Source organism: Sminthopsis crassicaudata, chromosome 2, assembly GCF_048593235.1.
Source record: "Sminthopsis crassicaudata isolate SCR6 chromosome 2, ASM4859323v1, whole genome shotgun sequence".
NCBI classification, from domain to species: domain Eukaryota; kingdom Metazoa; phylum Chordata; class Mammalia; order Dasyuromorphia; family Dasyuridae; genus Sminthopsis; species Sminthopsis crassicaudata.
Window position 1 is genome coordinate 671,216,585 of NC_133618.1, and position 17,915 is coordinate 671,234,499.

General features: G+C 35.8%; 1 protein-coding gene across 2 annotated transcripts in view; it reads right to left on the bottom strand.

The window, feature by feature from the left end:
- Positions 1 to 17,915, bottom strand: part of PRKG1 (protein kinase cGMP-dependent 1) — a 1,273,864-nt gene that overhangs the window by 828,633 nt on the left and 427,316 nt on the right. The gene's annotated exons all lie outside the window — the stretch shown is intronic.

Genomic DNA, 17,915 nt, shown 5'->3' on the forward strand with positions numbered 1-17,915 from the left:
GCAAGAGCAGAGAAAAAGATTAGGTTTAGCGCCTATATGATGGAGATAAAGTAAATGACATATTTATTTAAATTCTGAATTGCCTTTAAACTGTCAGTTTTAGGAGGCCACTCCAAACAGAAACAGAGGTAAGGTGAGGCAGAAAACTATTTCTGATGGGCCCAGAGTCCTGGGTCTTTATTTACAAAGGAATTTAGGAAGAAAACACAAGTGGGGAAAGGTTATATTCTTGCTTCTTGAGAGTCTGGGGGAGGCACAGGACCAAACAGGCTTTCCTAAATCTCAACCCATGAATGGAGGTCATGAAAGATGACAATGTGAAGAGACATTTAAAGGAGCATCAGTTCCCACATCCAGATTCCTATATGATGGTGGAGCTTTAAAGGTCAACTCAGAGTAGACTAATATATAACCATATAACCATGAAATAGAATTAATAACAAGGCCCAGATGGAGGAGAATAATTCAATAGCAAAAGAGAATGAAAGAAGCTAGGAAATACTTCAGGCTAAATATACCCATTGCCTCTAAATGATCCTATATGATCCCAAATGATCCCAAGTGATCACAAAGTGTGAAGTCAAGGACCATCAGCATCCTAAATGTCTTCCTCTGGTTGTGCTCTACATTTTTCTTGTCATTCTTAAAATGGGACACTCCACCTCTCCAGAACTGAACCCAACCCTTCAAGTAGCAGCACTTGGGCAGGGGGATCTACAATCCCCTCCTCTCTTAGTGGCCACGATAAGTTTCAATGCTACATAAAGTCACATACAGATTTTCCAGTAGATGATAGACTCTTCAAGGGAAAGAGTACATTCTTCATTGCTGATTTATGACTCCAGTGCACTGATTTGCATTTGGAACATAAAGCTTTGCACATAATAAATGTTTAATGAATACTTTTGTTTTGAAATAATACACTGTTGACTTAGGGAGGGGGAGGTCAGTGTGGTAAGGTAGATAAGATGCTAAATGTGGAGCCTTCAAAGCTGGGTTAGGTTTTAATTAGCGATGCTTGTTATCTGAGACCATGGGCATTTCAGCTAATGTCTCTGAGGCTGTTTCCTCACCTAGAAAACAGGACTGATAAAACCTGTAATATTTGCCTTCGGATATTATTTTCAAATTCAAATGAGATTATCTATATAAAAGCCTTTTTCAAACTTTGATATTCCCAAGAAATGCCAATTATCATTAACTTATTGTGCTTAAGGTCCACTAACACCCCAGATATTTTGCAGATCAATCACTACCCAATCATGCTTCCTCCACCATTCTGATGCATAACCATTCTGATGCAAGCCTTAGAAAAGATTTTGCAAGGGTCAGTCTCATTTTCTCTATATGCAAAATGCTTAGGAGCAGGGAACTAGATGATCCAAATGAAGGGACTCCAAGACATTTTGAAAATCAGATGAAAACGTCTATACTTTTTATAGGCAAGTTAAGTCTTTACAGAAGAGAAATTCAGAGTACTATTTGTAAGTTAGTAGTTCACTTTTTAATATCATCTTTCTCTTAAACCTGGAATTCTAACCAGTGTGCACACATGTGTATATGCATGTGCATCATTGGTATGAACATGTTCTGTGTAGGTACAGCATGGACATGTGTGTATGTTTCTGTATGTTTTGTCATAGATATTCATGATGTGTGTATATTTATGTCTACATGAGTATCACGGTGAAGTCTACAGGCCCTTTCTCAGAATACCATTTTCAAATGTATATTTATACATTTATATTATTATGCATTATATATCAAATTGGTTTTACATATATATATATATATATATATATATATATATATATATATATATATATATATATATATACCTGAAAATGGTTACATGGGATGCTGATTACATTCCTCATATTTTTAAAGTTCATGGACTCAGATTAAGAAATCTCATTATAGAGCGATGCACTTGAGTCCAGCAAAACAGCCTAATTAGGCTTGGATAGAAGCTAGAAGGCAGATCTCAGCTCCCTCCAGTGAACTAGGCTCAGGTGTACAGACATGATTCATTTCTGGCCTGAACTAAATCTCTGTGCTTTCTTTGGGGTCCTTGGGCTGCTTTCTAAAGAAGATGCAATTTCATTGTCCAAATCCATGATTGTCGGTAAATCACAGTCCTTAGCATATGGCCCAAACCGCTCCCATAATGTGATAACTCCATTGCTTTCCATTGGCTTCCTGTCAGTGGGGAGGTCAGTTTAGAAAGTGAGATTGGGTTTTGGCAATGTTAAATAGAACAGAATGACGATCACAGATCCCAGAACTTGGGAGATGAAAATAGAATTAAAAACCCAGACTGTGATTTCTCAAGGAGTCAGCACGATGTAGAAAAGAGAACAGAGAATTCCAAGGCCATGGGTTCCAATCCTGGTTCTGTCCTTGATTACTTTTGTGATCCTACGTAAATCCCAGCCCTTCTCTGGGAATCTCTTCCTCCTTTCCAGAGTGAAGGCAACAGCACAGAAAATCTTTAAGATCTTGATATTTTATATTCGTTGTTCTCATTTCTTCCCAGGAGTTTTGCACTGCCCCTATTAATGTGTGTTTGGATAGCAAATTGATATGGCCCAGCTATCTAGTCAGCCTCAATTGTGTTTTATATTTTTTTTGCCGCCCCCCCCACTACCACTCAACATGGTACTAGAAAATATGGGCCAATCACCTTTCCTAGGGCACCAATCAGAAGCCCTACTCCTTTCCTAGATCACCAATCAGAAAGCTTGTTCCCATACATATATATTCTCCCTATATGTAATATTTCTCATTCTCTCTTTGAAGGTAGGAACAACTTTTGTATCTGTATCCCTAGCATTTAGCATAGTTCCTGACACATATTAAACACTTAACAGATGCCCTTTCACCTTCCCTTCTCTCCTTCCTCTCTTAAGCTCCCTTCCTCCTCCTCTCCTTCATCAATTCTGTTCTTCCTATCCTTTCTTCATTCCTTCCTTCAGGTTTTTTCCTTCCAAGTTCTGTCCCAGCTCCAAGATTCTATGATTTATGTTCCAATGCTCCTTCCATTCTGGCTATTGTAGTCTATGTTCTGAGGTCATTGTTAGCAATATATCCTATAATCCCAATTTAAGATTGTACTTGAAAGACTAACTTTACTTAAAATATATGACCAATACTAACTTCTTGTAATATCATGAGAAAAGTAAAGCTTAATCAAATGTTCTTAAAGAAAGTAAAAATACTAAAAAAAAAAAAGTATAACCAGTCACATCACTACTGAAGGAACAAAAATAACTTTTTTTATTGGGCATTGTGAGCTTTCTGGGTTTGTTTTAGATAAAATCTACAAAATCTGCAAGTGAAATATGTGTTTCAAGTATTTATTAAAAAGAAAAAACAATTAAACTTTTGAAGAGTTGCCCAATGGCTGGCTATGTTCTGTTCAATCTAAAAAAAACTTCTCTTGAAGGCAGTAAGATCTGTATAGAAATATCCTGGAGATAAAAGCTAGACTTCAAAGAAATGCTTTCAATATTTTCCAGATGTTATATCTTATCACTATTCTTCAACATACCATGAGATGCCACAACTGATAAGCCAAGTTCACACCTCTTCTAGGAATCACTGGTTGGCCAAAACTATAATTATTTTCTGATGTCAATATTTATCTACCAGCTTCATACCATTGTCAATATTTATCTGGCTTCACAGTATTTCAGAAGCTCAGTTCTAGTCACCTTTTCTGGGCAGTAGCTGTGTTGAAATGTCTGCCTGTTGTTTATCATCCATAACAACAAAAATCACCATACCTCAGATATTACATATATATATATATATATATATATATGTATATATATATATATGTGTGTGTGTGTACATATATATAATGTATATATGTACATATATATATATATTAATATGTCCAACTACAAATTTAAAAAATCATTAAGTTTATAACATTTTCCTCAAAAATAATTCTGCAGATAATTCAATATCAATAGCTCTATTTTACATATTAAGAAGCCAAAGTCCAGAGATGGGAGACATCTTACTGAGGGTCACCTATGATTACAATGGTTTCTTTGATACACTATGCTTTTGTGGAGGAAGAATTTCAATCCATCTATCTATTCTATCTGCTATTCTATCTAGTATCTATTTCTTCATCTGTCTGTCTATCTATCTATCTATCTATCTATCTATCTATCTATCTACCATCTCTGGAAACAACTACAGATACATAATATGAAAGTTTTTCATTCATCTCATTAAATATTAGAATTTAATTTAAATAAATAAATAAATCCTAGAATCTAAGGACCCACATATGCAAAAATGTTTGTAACAGATCTTTTTGTGCTAGCAAAGAATTGGAAAATAAGTAGATATCCATCAACTGGGGAATGGTTGAACAAATTGTAGTATGTGAATGTAATGGAATATTATTATTCTGTGACTTTTTCCAGCAATGAGATGACTGATGCCAGTTCCAATGATCTTGTGATGAAGAGAGCCATTTATACCCAGAGAGAGGACTATAGGAACTGAATGTGGATCACAACATAATATTCTCTCACTCTTTTTGCTATTGTTCACTTGCATTTTGTTTTCTTACTCATTTACTTTCTTTTTTATCTGATTTTTCTTGTGCAGCAAGAGAATTTTATAGATATGTTTATACACATTGGATTTAACATTATGTATTTATATATAAATATTTAACATAAATATTAACAATATTTTAACATGTTTAATATATATTGGATTGCTTGCCATCTAGAGAAGGGGGTGGGGGGGAAAGAGGGAATTTTGAAACACAAGGCTATGCAATGATCAATGTCAAATTATCTGTGCATATGTTTTAAAAATAAAAAGCTTTAAAAATTACAAAAAGAACATTATTGTTTTATAAAAATGATGAACGATCTGATTTTAGAAAGGCATGGAAATATTTACATGAACTGATCCTGAGAAAAACAAGCAGAACCAGGAATTTGTTGAATACAATCACAGCGAGAATGTGTGATGATCAGGTATGCAAGATTTGGTTCTTCTCAGTGGCTCAGTGATCCAAGGCAATCCCAATAGACTTTGGATAGAAAATGCCATCTGTATCCAGAAAGAGGACTATGGAAACTGAATGTAAATCAATACATATTATTTTTTTTAAAGCAGAAGAAGAAAAGGAAGAAGAAATAGCCAAGGAGTTAGAAAACTTCTATCCAGAATTCCTAAATCCAGTCTATCCTTGTCCTTATTTTTAACTTTAGTCCAAATTATGATTTTCCTTAGTTCCTAAAAAGCCATTATAGGTAGCTTTTGTATTACAGAAAGAACACTCAATAAACCAAGCTTTTAATCTTGGCTATGCTTGCTTACTATCTTGATGACTTTCCTAGCTAATTTCACTCCCCTCTAAATGGAAGAATTGGGATCAATGATCTCCAATGTCCTTATCTCCAATTGTGTATCCTATAGTTCCTCATAGTTACAGTATTTTAGGCTCTAAAGTTACTTCTATATAAGATATTCTATGTTTTAACATTTTCTATGATTAGCATTTTATATTCTAAGGTCATTTCAAACTCTAATATTTCATACTGTAAATCTCTTTCTAGATCCAAAATTATATATTGTAAGTCCCCCTCCATTTCCCACACTTCATGTTCCCAACATCCAGGCATGGATCACTACCACCTTCCTCATCCCACTCGCACAATATCTCAAGAAGAATCCTTTGGACAGGAAACTTCATCATGCTATCTGGGCCTATTTTCTTTTCCCTAAGATGAGCCTGAGTCCACCTACTAATCCTGTGATCCCATGATATCAGATGTAGTCCACCAATGAATGTACTTTGGTTTATAAAAGTTACTTGAATTCATGACAATTTGGGTTGAATTTAATCTGGAAGGAAATGTCACATTCTAAGAAATAGAATATCAAATCCCTAGTATTCATCCACTCTCCTAGAGAGCAACCCTGCATCATCCCTAAGATGACAAGAGAAAGAAGAAACAGACATCTTATCCATCCCTCTCCTCATTCTGTGTGTTTGTATAAAATTCCAAATCATCCAATTTGATGTGTTGAAATTTTCTGTTGACAGTCTGGGCAGGTGCCTAATGCATTTTTTATTTCCTTGCCTCCCCTCTCAACCTGTTCTTACTTTGATTGTACTTCTTACTGTTCTTTAAAGTTTGTGCTATATTATTACTCTTCTTGCCTAGGATGTTTTCCTTACAGAAACAAGTAACACAGCTCCTTATATACCCCCTACCTAACTTCTTAATACATAGGTCTACAATAACTCAGTTAGGGAACTGAACAGTAGAAAAGATCAAATTCACCTAGAAAATTAATTTGTATTTCTATTTCTAGTGATATATAAGAGTTACTACTTTTCTCCTTTGGACCCTAGAATTAATTTAAGCCAAATATGACATCAGCTCATTTATCTACAGGGGGCATTGGGAAGAAGATCAACCTGCTGTTTCCAGCTTCCATAGATGAAGAAAATAAATAGTTTATGGGTTAGAAATGTGTTTTGTTATCCAATGCCATTGGGAACATGAAAGCCCTCTGATTGCTAGATGGAGGGCTAAGAAGACCGTATTTTTTTTGCTGTTTTTTATGTCCTGAAAGGAATATGAGGAACCAAGGCAGTGTTTGGAGAAAGAGAGACAGGAAAAGTAGAAGGCAGAGGAGATAGGGGAAGGAGGGAGGGAGGGAGAGATAAAGACAGACAGACAAAAAAAGACTGAGAGAAGCAGAGGAAGGAAGGATGGAAAGAATGATGGCAGGCAGGCAGGCAGGAAGGAAGGAAGGAAGCAAGGAAGGAAGGAAGGAAGGAAGGAAGGAAGGAAGGAAGGAAGGAAGGAAGGAAGGAAGGAAGGAAAAAGAAAAGAAGGGTGGAAGGAAGGAAGGAAGGAAAGAAAGGAGGGAAGGGAGGGAGGGAGATAGTAGGAGGGAAGAAAGAAGGGAGGAAGGGAGAGAGGAAGGAAGGGAAGAGGAAAAGAGGGAAAAGCAGAGGTAAGGAGGGAAGGAAGTAGGAGGGAAAGAAGGAGGGGAGGAGAGGAGGGAAAGAGAGAAGGAAGGTGATAGGGAAGGAAAGAAAAAAGAAGGTTGGGAAAGGAAGAAAGAAAAAGAAAGGAAAGATAAATATAGGCAAAGACATAGTGACAGATAAAGGGAGAGGAAAATAGAGCCTGAGAGACAGGCAGAAAAGAAAGCTAGAGCTAAATTCGGAAAAGGGAGATCAATTTACCTTCCCTATTCAGCTCCATTCATTGGAACTTTAAAAATCCATTTTGTATGGAAGGTTAATCCTAGGATCATTGGATTTAGAGCAAGAATGGACTTTAAAAAAACAATCAATCCAACCTTCTCTTTATAAAAGAAACTAAAGCCCAAAGATGTAGAAAAGAGTTGCCTCCAATGTTTTCTTTTCATGGGTTTATTCTTTAAATGTACCTACACATGCATGTGCTCACGCACAGATATTTTCACAGTTTTACATATATTAACAAGATCCAGGATTTATACAGTATTTTTTTTACATATTATAGCTCATTACAAGTTCACAATATCCCAGTGTAGTAGATGTTATCATTATCTCCATTTTACAGATAAAGAAAACGTGTCTAGTAGAGATGATGACATCCAAGGCCACATGGCTAACGAGTATCTAAGGCAGCATTTGAGCTAGCATTTTCTTGATTTCCTTTCTGATTCTCTATCTATTCTTTCATATCCCTGAAAACTCATGTTACAGGAAATAAGAGTACTGGGCCTGGAATCAAAAAACCTAGAGTTCCATTCTGGGCTGAGACACGTACTAGCTATGTGATCCTAGGTAAGTCACTTAACTTCTAATTGCTCCAGTTTACTCATTAAAAAAAAAATGAGCATAATAACAGTGCCTATCTGCCAAAGTTCTTGGGGAAAATCAAATGATATAGTTATAAAGTGCTTAGCACAGTAGCTATAAAATATTAGTCAATTAATAAATGTTTGGTCCTTTTTCTTCTTTTGCTTTTCTAATGTAACTTTGTCAAATCATGTGCTGTTGTGGCTAAATGATCATAAGGAAATGATCAGATGGAAACTGAGGACTACTGAAAGAGCACTGGAGAGGCAAATGTTGTATTTGAGCAGACCATAATACAAAAATAAGGAATGATATTGGAAAAATGGAATATTATTGAAGAAATGTATGACTAGAAAAACTGATGGACCTGTCCTATGGCAAAAATAAAAGAAAATCAAGGGCAGCTTTTGGTATTTGTGTAAGTTGAAGAGTGAATGAGGAAAAGCTCCTAGCATATTTAGTGGCCTTTGTATAGCAAAATCATGGTAAAAGATCAATGGGAGATAAATAGCCTGGGCTGAGTTGGGATGGTTTGGGATGGGTTGGGATCCATCATCAACCATCACAGAAAGAAACATATCACTGATATCATAGGTGTATCAGATGATTGACATATAAGGTACAATATGTCTATTACCCAAGGGCCATCCTTACTAAAAAGAGCAGAGGGGATCGTTGGTGGTGGAGGAAGGGTCCTGGCTTTTTCAGGATCACAACAAACCCTGAAGACCACTCGCAAGATTCTGAAGCATCGGGATCTGTGTAGAAACACAGTCGTGATCAGGAGACAATTCGCTTAATTACTGAACAATGGTTGCCAGATTCTGAAACTAGAAGACCTACCTCTCACAGTTCTTTTTAAAGAACTGGAGCACCAAGAAGTAGCAACCCGTCCCTAGTTTTTCCATGGAGACTCTTTAAACCTTCAATCTGATAATGCACTCCTCATCATGAATTATGTATTTCATTTATTTGCAACAACTGTGCTTTATATGAATTGTATTTTATACCAAGAATGAGGCTTCCAGTGCCTCTGTTTAAAACATTTGGATGACACCTGTCAGCACCAATGAGCAGTTATTAGCAAAAGCTGAGTGGAAGGCTGGATCCATCAGGATTAGAGATGCTGGTAAAAGGATACCTGGTTTTTACAACCCAAATAAATGAAAGACATGAAAGACAGAATGAGAAGGATGCATGGATTCATAAGATTTTAGAGTCAGAAAGAAACAGTAGGAACTATCTAGTCCATTGTGCTCCAAGGGCAGAATGGAGAACTAAATTTTCTTATCCAAGACTGGCCTTATTAAACCACTACCACTCATGATAACCTAGATATTATTTTGGCTAGTTTGGAGCTCCTAGTCCAAGCCTCTCATCTTAATGATGAGAAAACTGAAGGCCACAGGGAGCAAAGAAATTGCTTAATGCTATACAGATAGTGCAAATCAGAAATAGGATCAAAGCCAGGGCTTCTGATTCAAAAGCTACTATTCTTCCAAATGTGCCTTATTTTATTTTTTGATTTAGCATTCATTTAAGCAATTCCATTCTTAAATTCACCTTCTCAGAAATTGTTTCTGGATGTCTGTTACTAACATTACAAAACTCTCCCCCCCACCCCAACCTGATATTTATTATGTTTTACTAGTAGAAAGCACATTTCCCTGTTAATTCCCTAAACTAGCCCAGCCCTTTAGCTAGAGTTCTACTCTATGTAAGGAAAACTCACTATTCTGCTTGCAACAATAGGACTGGCCCTTCTGGAACGCCATTTCTCCTTGGAAGATAAGAAGGGTGCTCATGGTCCCCATTGAACAGAATTAAGCCCTACTTATTGCATCCTTTCCTTTCTCTCAACCATTTTTATTATTGTTATAAAAGATACAAGAGAAGCAGGCAAACATTTAAAGACAGATATACAGAGGCAAACAGAGAGAAACAGAAAAAGACAGAAAAATAAAGGAGAAACTCAGAGATATTGAAGCTAATAGACAGAGAGAAGGATCTGTCCACTTAATTTTCCTCTAGAAAGACTGGACAGAGAATTCCTCATTAGCCAAGCAAGGCTCACATCCCTTTCTGAGAGTCTGACAGTCCAGGGCTGCTGCTTCTCATTAAAACACAAGGTAATGACTGCAGAGAAAATTTAATTGCTTGCTCTTCCAGGCTGGCTGGCTGTGGTTTGTTTCATTTGCAGAATCACAGGGACGGACATTACAAATAGGAGGTGATGTGGAGATACAGTATGATATGACCTGTCAAGTGAGAATCTGACCACTGGCTCTTTGTATCTGTGTCATGAAGAAACGGGTTCCCCAGAGAGGTAGTTATTTTTACTCTTTATGTGAAAAAGAAGGGAGGAGAAGGAAAGAAATAAAGAAACAAACAAATAGAGGCAGGGTGGGAGGATGAGAGGGAAGAAGAAAGGAGAGAGATGAAGAGACAGTAAAACGGAGATAGAGAGCAGAAAAAGAGATGGAGAAATGGAGAGAGAAAGGAGCAAAACAAAACAAAAGCTTTTTCTCCCCTTGCCATTACCACCCAACAAGCTGATGGACTACTGGTATTATGCCTTAGATTCCAAGCTCTCCTATTGGCTCTTTGATGGTCCTGCTATGGTCCACAGATCTCCTAAGTCCTGGCTCTGGTTTTTCATTTAGAAAATGTTCCAATGTGCATTCATGCACCCTAACTCCAAACCTCTCCATTGCTCATTTTTTTTTTGAAAAAGGGTCCTGACAGCGGCTGATTTTCCCATTTTTTCAGGCAGTAGCAAGTTTGACATTGAGCTATGAAGTCGCACACTCAAGAAACCACCATCCACCTCATGTCAAAGTTTGCTTTAATACAACAAATGTCAAAGAGAACAAAGGAAAAAAAAACACAATCTCTTCATATCTGCACTGAAAATGTTCTCTTAGCTCTTAGGAGACAGATTTTTAGAAACCAATTTTTCCTACTTTCTTTTTATCTCCAGCATTTAGCATTATTCCTAGCATACAACAAACACTTAATGCAAGTTTGCTGAGTGACTAACATCTCAGCTGGGCCATCTGAACCCTATGATCATGCAGGGAATGGTACAGCTAAAAATTGTGTAATTAGCTCATGTCCTACAGAATAAAATTTAAGGCCACAAAAAGGGCTTTGTTTTTGTCTTTTTTTTTTTTACCTTATATAACTCAGACATTCATTTTGCTATAGGTTGCTCCACATGGGAGGATGATATAGTTGGAATAAAAAAAATTCTCTAAAATCATAAGTAAAAAAAAATGTAAAAAGCAATTAAAGCATTTGTGTCTTGTTATTGGAAGTTGAATTATGAAATACAGGAGAAATCTATACCAAATCTATGCCTGAATAATTCTCAGATGATCTCCTGATGCAACAGAACATTTCCAATTACCAGATATATTCTCTAAATCTTTTTCTGCCAAAAATATCAGCTTTCATTTCCCTTTCAATCAACTAATTAGCATTCATTAAATACCTACTATGTGCCACACACTGGGCTAAACACTAGGAATATAAACAGAGGCAAATGACAGTTAAAAAGTTTATAATCTAAAGAAGCACGGGGAAACAACATGCAAATAACTGTATACAAAGCAAGTAATTTTTAAGATAAAAAGGAGATAATTAACAGAGGATAGGCACTGAAATTAAGAGGTGTTGAAGAAAGACTTCCGGTTAAAAATGAGATTTTAGTTGGGACTTAAAAGAAGCCATGGAGGTCAGTAGAGTGAAAGACAGAGGGCATTGGAGCCATATGGAAGAGCCAAGAAAATAATGAGACATGGACTATCTTATTCCTGAGACAGCCAGAAGTTCAGTTTCCTTGTATTGAAGAGTATATGTTGAGGAGTAAAGTAAAAGAAGATTAAAAAAGGAAAAGGGGATTAGGTTATAAAGGGCTTTGAAGGTCCAACAGAAAATTTTGTAGTTGATCCTAGAGAAAATAGAGTCACGAGGTCTTATTGAGTAGAAGGAAGACATCATCAAATCTGCACATTAGGAAATCAGTATCGGACCTAAATTGAAGAATAGATTGGAGTGAGGAAGGTTTGGAGCCAATGACCACGATCACAATTTTAGGAGTTTTCTACTGTATCAATATCAAAGCAATTTCTCCTAAAACAAAAATAAAAATCAGAAAATATATTTGGAAGGAATGATGAGCTGGAAATTGGAATGTTGGGCCTAATGGGGATGTTGGCTATGTTATTCCCCCACCCGGTGGAATATAACTATGCTTCTCGAAGGCAGGGTTTGAGGGCAAGCATTCAATAACTATTGAAAGGAAACAAATTATAATTTGTTTTCAGTATTTATTATAACAGAACTTTAAAGACCCAGAAATGGCCCTCGGCCCTTTAAAAAGTGTATGCACTTTCTACCTCAACAATCCATCCCTCTCCCAAAATTACAATGATCCATCCTCCTCTTGGGTTATTTTAATTTGTGAGAATTTGAAGATAAGAAGTTGGTTGTTGAGTATGCAGAAGAGAGAACTTTCTGGGAGAGCTATAACTCTCACCCCATATTTGAAAGTTTGTAATGTGAAAGAAGGGTTAAATTTATTCTGCTCGGTCCCAGAGGGCAGAATTTTGGAAGAGGGAGAATTGTAAATAAAAAATTTGGGCTTGAGGTCAGAAAAAATAAACAAACAAAACATTTCAACAATAAGATCAGCATCAAAAGTCATAGAACAGTGATCTGATTAGGTAGGTAGGTAGTCTTCACAGGATCATGGATTCAAAACCGGAAGAGACATTACAGGCCTTGAGAATACAGATGAGAAAACTGAGGCATAGAAAGCTTAAGTGACTTTCCCAAAATTACATAGACATTATGTAAAGTCTCTGAAGCAGGTTTCTAACTGAGCTTCTCCTAGCTCAAGCCCATCCGTGGATCTTGGACACCATCAACTTGTCTGGCCAAGGATGGATGACCACTCTCTGGGAATGAGGAGACTGGGCTGCTTTCCTAGGTGTGCATTAGCTTCAAGGATCTCAGCAGTCCTTTCCCTCTCTGAGCTTCTGTAGAAATCTAGTTGCAAAACACTGCAAAACACTGCTGCCCTCAACTGCTGAGCACTGCTCAGCCCAGTTCCTTTTTGTTGGTTTTGTTTGTTTCATCTGAAACTGCAAGGTCTGCCAACTCCTCCATTGTGGTTGCTGGAGCACTTTGGGTAGGAAAAGGCCCAGGGTAGGTGTAAATTGCTATTGTTGGAGCTCTAATGGTAGCAAAAGTTGAGTCCCCACCATGAACAACACTTCAGGGAAACACGATAATGAGATGTTTCTCAGTTTGGCCATGGTTATAGCAAACATTGTGTCATCAAAGGATTTTAATCTCTTTCTCCCAAGTCATTGAAATGAAGGCTATAGTCAGTCTGCAGAACCCTGTAAAAAGCCAAGGTCTACCTGATATCAAAATGTGTAGACAGAATGGGGGAAATATAACTGAAATGGTATAAGAAGTATTGAAATTTCTACAATGCTTTAAAGGTTTGCAAAGTATTTTATGGGTATTTTCTTGTTAAAACTCCCCAGGAAGTCGGTATAACAGGTATTATTATCCTCATTCTGCAGAATAATCTTGGAGAGGTTACTTGAATTGCCCCTAGTCACACAGCTGAGATGGGATTCAGATAATGGAATAAGCATATGTTAAACACCTACTCTGTTCTTGGAACTGTAATAAATTCTGAGGATGTAAAAATTAAAAAGAAGAGAAAAACAGTTCTCTCTTCAATGGCCTTATATTCTCATGAGGATGTGCACATATGTGTGTGTGTGTGTGTTTATATAGACACATATTTGTCAATTCATATATATATATATATATGTATATGCATATATACATATGTTTTATATATACATATATATGTATATACATATCTACATATATGCAAAAAGACATGGAAAATAAATTCAAATCAATCTGTGGGAAAGGCACTAGAAACAATCCAAGCCTAACACTCAATTCATTAGGCCAAGTGTTCCATGGCCAAAACCTCTCACCTGAGCTTCCTCCATATATCATGGAAAGGTCTGGCCATAATAACAGAAGCTCATATTTAAAACCGACTTGGAATAGATGATATTATTTATTCTCTTACTCAAAATACAACACAAAACTAATACTTTTTGATAAATTCTCCAATCTTGACTTAGCTGGAGGCTTTGCTCTGTAATTCAGCAAGGAGAGAGGCAATTCTAGTTGTTCTAGAGGTTTATTTTGTGAGTTGGCTTGAATGATTTGCCCCCATGTCATCCCTATTTTCCCATTTTTAAAATTAAAATTACAGAGATCTCTCTTTTTTTCCCCCCTGAGGCTGAGGTTAAGTGACTTGCCCAGGGTCATACAGCTAGGAAGTGTTGTGTCTGAGATCAGATTTGAACTCGGGTCCCTCCTGAATTCAAAGCTGTTGCTCTATCCACTGTGCCACCTAGCTGCCCCCCAGAGATCTTTTATATTTCAAATCACCAAATACTATTTGAGGGATCACTGACTCACTTGCAACCAATTTTGTTTTTATAACAATTAATTATTCCTCAGGTAAAAAGGAAAAGGCTTACTGCTGAATGTCCAAGGTCTTCATTTCAGTTGTCTCAATAACAACAAACATTTTCATGATCACTTATACCTGTCAGTCTAGTATTTTCAAAAAAAAGAGAGATAAAATTCATAAATCCACATTAAAAAGTTTCCCTAATCCAGATGTTTCAATATTTTCATTCTTGAGCTATTAGGTCTGTAGATTTATTATATTATGATTTCACCTAATGAGATTAAGTGAATTAAAAGATATTTCTTCAAGGCTTCTGGAGCTAGGGTAGACTCAGAAATAAAGCAATTACCAGAATGAAACAGCAGAGAACAGGTAGGATTTAGGTTCAGAGTTTGTGAATGAGGACTTTGCCTCTTATAACCTGTATGACCTTAAACACATCTCTTGATTTTTAAAAAAATTTTCCCATTCTCCTCAACTTTAAAATGAGGAGGTAGGGCTTAATGTCCCCCGAGATCCCTTCTCCTTCTAAATATCTATTCCCATGACAAGTACAAATGCCATCCGCCATTGCACTTGCAGTGATCTTGTCTGCCACCCACATATTTAGCTAATGTTGTGAAATGAAAATCACATTAAAGTCACTCCTTAGTGTTCTAATTTTGATGGCATGCCCTGTTGCTGCTTACAGAGTAAGAGGCATAATTACTGTTATTTTAGTTTCTTAGTGAAAGTCAGAAAACAAAACTCAAGTGCCATTTGCTAACACAGGTGTAACCCCACACTACATAAATCCTACTTTATATAACCCCGAGATATGAAGTCAACTCTTGCAAAATTAATGTAGCACCATAGTAATTATCAAGCTTTTAGATGATCAGAATGTCCTTTCACTGCCATGACATTCGAAGGATCTTTCCTGATCACAATTATTTATATTATCACAGAATCTTGGATTTGGAAGGGACCTTGGAAGCTATTATGTCTTGCTCATTCTTGAACAAGACTCCCTAACAAGTACTGATGGGATCTTTTCTTGAAGATTGCCAAGAAGAGAAAATCTACAACTATATAGTTCCCTCCACTTTCACAGAGTTCAATTTTTTTCCACCAATTTATCTTTCATCAAGCTGCAATTTGCCACTTCACAACTTCCACCCACTCCTTAGAATGGTAAAGAGAACAGGTCCATGACACAGCCATTCAAATACTTGAAAATAGATACTGTGCCATTTGCTACACATTTTCCCTTAGAACCAAATAAACACCAAAATGAACATGCTTGGAAGAGAGAGAAAGAGAAAGATAGGGGAAAGAAGGAATGAGGGAGGGAGAGATAAAGACTCTCAGGAGGACCACTTATGATAATTTTTCAATCATCCCAGGATCCTTGGCTAACAAGTTAGGAGACAGTGAATGCAGCAATGTATTTTTCTTCATAAATTTATGTAGCAATTTAATTCTTTACAACAGTATCTTTCAGAACATGTTGAACTAACAAGACATTTTCACTTTTTGTTCATTTTTAGCATCTTAAGATTCAGAAAGTTAACAAAAATCATCTACTCTTCTGAAAACCAAATTGATTATGTAATGAGTGAACAAAATGTCCATACCTATTGATTCACAAATGACATTTTCAATCATGTGCCCCAAGGAGACCAATATCAAAGAGATTGTCATCATATAGCACCAAGTTATTTAGAGTAGTAAGCAACTAGAAATGGATAATCAAGGTATGATATATGTTTGTAATAGAATCTTGGACTGTAAGAAACTATCAATATGATGAATACAGAGAATGATTTTAAAAACTAATGCAAATATAAAACTGACATATAAAATGATACAAATAAGGAAAAGTGAAAGTGACAAAAGCAGAAAAACAAGCTACACAATGATTACAGCAATGTAAAAGAAGATTAACAATAAAACAATCAGATTGAAATGCTTTGAATTTGGAATGAACAAGCATGATGTCAGGATTTCTGAAACATCAGATGTTGTGTCCCTATCTATTGAAAAGAATTAGGGTGAATGGATGGGGGAATTTTCAAAAATATCTTTGAACCAACAGGAAAAAAGTAGGGGAGAAGATCAGCAAATCTAATCAATATATCTACTAGGTAGATGTCATGCTCCATTTTCATAATGTTTGTACAGAAATCAGGTAAGGGGTTTTCTTACATCTCTTCTTTGGGACGACACTATATTGGCTAGTTTCACTGAACTTCCTTCCCAACCACCACTTCTTAATTTCTTTATTATAAGGGATGATGGCTTTCTGTGAAGGGACAAAGAAGAGCGATACCATAAAAAATGCAAATGATTTAAGCAAAAGATCTCAATGTTTTTAAAGGAAGCTATCTATTTTAGTCCCACCATTTAAAAAAAAAATGAAAGGTCTCCAGAAAAAAAGCAAAATTTTTCCCAAGATTATCACCTAAGTAGAAAATAGTTCTGCAATTGAAATTCAGGACCTCTAGATCCAATGCTCTGTTCAATACAAAAATATGCATTATACTAAACTCATCAGAAAAATGCCTAGTATATAAAATGATTACTTAGACTCTTAACAGTTGATTTTTAAAATATATTATTGCAACATTAAGTACATTTTAATGAGCAACACAGTTAAAATTGTACCATATATAGAATATTTCAAAATGTTTTCAACTTATTTTTTACTCTCCATATAATATTTCTATTTTCATCAAATTATTAATTTTCCTATTTTCTCTCCTAAAAAGCATGCATTTTTGAAGGAAAAGAAACTTCAAAGTCAAATTAATTTCACTTAATAGAATCCTGATGACCTTTTATCTAGTTGAATTTTCTACAGCTGAATAAAAGTCATAGTAAATTCTTTTACTAAAAGCTTGGCTTGATTATGGAATGAATGATCAAGTTAAATATTAGTCTTATAGCATTATTAATTATCCTTGAGAGTTTTTGCATAGTTAAAAATTCTTTTAACATTTTTTATGGAAGGATTCTAAACTGTTTGCTATTTTGAAGCAAAGATTTGATCTCTCAGAGAGAAAAAAAACTATAAAATAATAACCACGGAGCCAACATCAATATATGCAAACTATTTATCTTTTATATTCATAAGAATCAAGACCCATTAATGACAAGTGGCAGTGTGTCAGTTTTAGAGAATAAAAATTGACTTTCATGTCACTGAATTCATCAATTCTGAGAAGTAATTGTATAATACCAAAAGTTCTTTTTCAGACTTAATATTGTTGGGTCATCTCAGTTAAACAACCCTGATATACTGCAAATGATCAGAAATGGGCCATTGGAAAAATAATCAAGAGATCCTCAACCAATTTATATAATGAACAAAACTAATTCACAACAATATGTGCTAAGTGACTTTTATAGATAGCAATTTTCTTTCTTAGCAATAATACTCCATCATGATCCATTAGCATTGTGAATATTGGCAGGTCTTTTTACCTATATGACTAATATCTTTTACATCTTAATACCTGCTCCAGGTAATCCAAAGAAATTGGGGTCCCTATGTGATTTCATTTGGAG